The sequence below is a fragment of the Penaeus vannamei genome, chromosome 34 (assembly GCF_042767895.1).
Source record: "Penaeus vannamei isolate JL-2024 chromosome 34, ASM4276789v1, whole genome shotgun sequence".
Classification (NCBI taxonomy): domain Eukaryota; kingdom Metazoa; phylum Arthropoda; class Malacostraca; order Decapoda; family Penaeidae; genus Penaeus; species Penaeus vannamei.
This window is the reverse complement of record NC_091582.1, coordinates 18,664,269-18,666,768: the sequence shown is the minus strand read 5'-3', so window position 1 is coordinate 18,666,768 and position 2,500 is coordinate 18,664,269.

Genomic DNA, 2,500 nt, shown 5'->3' with positions numbered 1-2,500 from the left:
ACCCACCTATCCATTCCTTCATCCATCCATCTATCTATCCATCTATCCATCCATCCACCCAAACACCAATCCATCCATCCACCCAAACACCAACCCATCCATCCATCCATCTATCCACCTATCCATCCATCCATTTATCTATCCATCTATCCATCCATCTACATGCATATCCACACTAATCTAGACCACACATTTTATTCCTCTTATTTTATTCCTTCTCGCTGTTTTATGTCGGCAGTTCCTCCCGCTATCACTTCCGTGCCTCAAAGATTACTCCTGATCAAATATGCCAACCGTAAAGTGTCATAGATCACATTGCCCGCGTGTCGTGTGGCACGTGACAGACCAAAAAAAAAAAAAAAAAAAAAAAAAAAAGGAAAAAAAAAAAAAAAAAAAAAAAGAAAGAAAAAAAAAAAAAGGTGAGAATTCCAAGTCGATCTTCCTTTCCCGGAAATCGCGGTCGTCGCATGTCACGCAGCGCGGAGGTCGGCCCGAAAATGGACGCGTGGTTATTAGGTGTATAAAGAAATGTCGATGAATAAATAAATAGGTGGATACAAATATCTATATAAATAAATAAATCAATAAATAAGTAACTAACTAACTAACTAACTAACTAACTAACTAACTAACTAAATAAATTCATTACGACACTTATGTCTTGTAAGTACTAGGTTGAGCACAAGAGGCTTGTCTACACCCATTTTTCCTGGTGTAATCTGTTAATTTTTTTTTTTTTTTTTAAAGAGCAATGCTCATTATTGATTTCTGGTCATTTTGCACTTCGAGATATCAACTTTCATCGCTGTTTTCCTTACCATTATATCCACTGTTGAGAGGAAATATGTTGCCTTTTCTCCATTCTTTCAGTTTTATTTATTTTTATTTATTTATCCATTTCTTTGATTCGTAAGGATAAGATTGAGAGATGTATAAGGAGGCATTTCCTCATAAGCAATAGTTATGTCTCGTTAGCTTGGTTTAAATTCAGTAAGATGAAGGTTAATTAAATTGATATTATTTTCTTTTTTTCTTCAGCTTTTAAAAGTCTAATATCCACTTCCTTGAACATTTATTCTTTTCTGTGTTTGCATCGGTATCTTCCCTTCCATTTTCATTTGCTAAATCATTTTTGCAAATATCATTGTCACTGGCTCCTGATCTTACACTTTTTTTGCAGGAAGATCGAGTTTGGTTTCTGCTTTTTATATAATTCCTGGATTTATTCTTTCATCTTTTGTTTCTAAATATAATCCTCTAAAATTTAAAAAAAATGATAGTATAATAAGTCCACGTGCTTTTACGCTAATAACGTTCTTCAATTATTTTGATATAAAGTGTTTGTGTTTTTGCTGCTAAAGTTTGCTTGTGTCTGCGCGTGTCCCTCGTGGATGTAAACTTGCTTGGCTTGTCTTTCAATTTTAATTATTTTTGTTTTAGAATCTTTTCTGGAGGATCCCTCTTGCTTATCCCAAATTTCTTCTATTTTTGCATGGCCGCCCAACTTTCTTGATTCTCCGATTATCTTAAGTTTTGTCCTCTCCTGTTCATTCTCCTTCCTTGGCGGTGTTTTATCTCTTGTTTTAATCTGTTTTTTACCTATTCATTTTCGATTATCCATTCTTGTCCTATCTCTGCTTATCCCTTATGGATGTAAAATTGCGTAGTTTGTCGTTCACTCTCCTTTGACCTTCAGATATTTTTGTATCCTACCCTTTTTTGGAGTATTTCTCTTGTTTATTCATTTTCTTGTCCACAATTTCTTCTGTTCTTCTCGGTTGCCCAACTTTCTCTCGATTCTTTTGTCCTTAGTTTTGTTTACTTTTAGGGAGAGTCAGTTTCTTTTTTTTTTTCTTTTTTCTTGTCTACTTTTTATTCCATCTCGGTCCTTTTTTGTTTTCCTTTCTCGGCGTTTTTATCTACTTTCTTTCGTCTATTTTCGAACTTCCCCATTCTTCCTTTCTTCGAGAATGAAGGATTTATGGTTTTGAGAATATCCCTTATCCGGTCCCTTATCATTATCCATATTGTCCCTTTCAGTTTCATCTTTCAAGACCTTTTAAGAATTTTCTGGTATTCGTACGTCGTTACTGTCGAGGTTTTAGGCATGGCTGTGTAGTGGTGGTGTGTGATGTGGTGTGGTTTAGTGTGTGATCTGATATGATGTGATGTGAGGTGATGTGGGTGGTGTATGGCGCGGTGTTTTGTGTGTGTGTGTGTGTGTGTGTGTGTGTGTGTGTGTGTGTGTGTGTGTGTGTGTGTGTGTGTGTGTGTGTGTGTGTGTGTGTGTGTGTGTGTGTGCGTGCGTGCGTGCGTGTGTGTGTGCACTATCATACAGACAAACAACCATATAAACAGAATATCAGATAGACTAACAGACACACAAATGGATGAATAAATAAAGAAACACACACATAAATAAACAGATAGACAGACAGACAGACAGATAGGTATAAACCTCCATCTAAAAAACATAGCGCATACGCCTACACATGTAAAC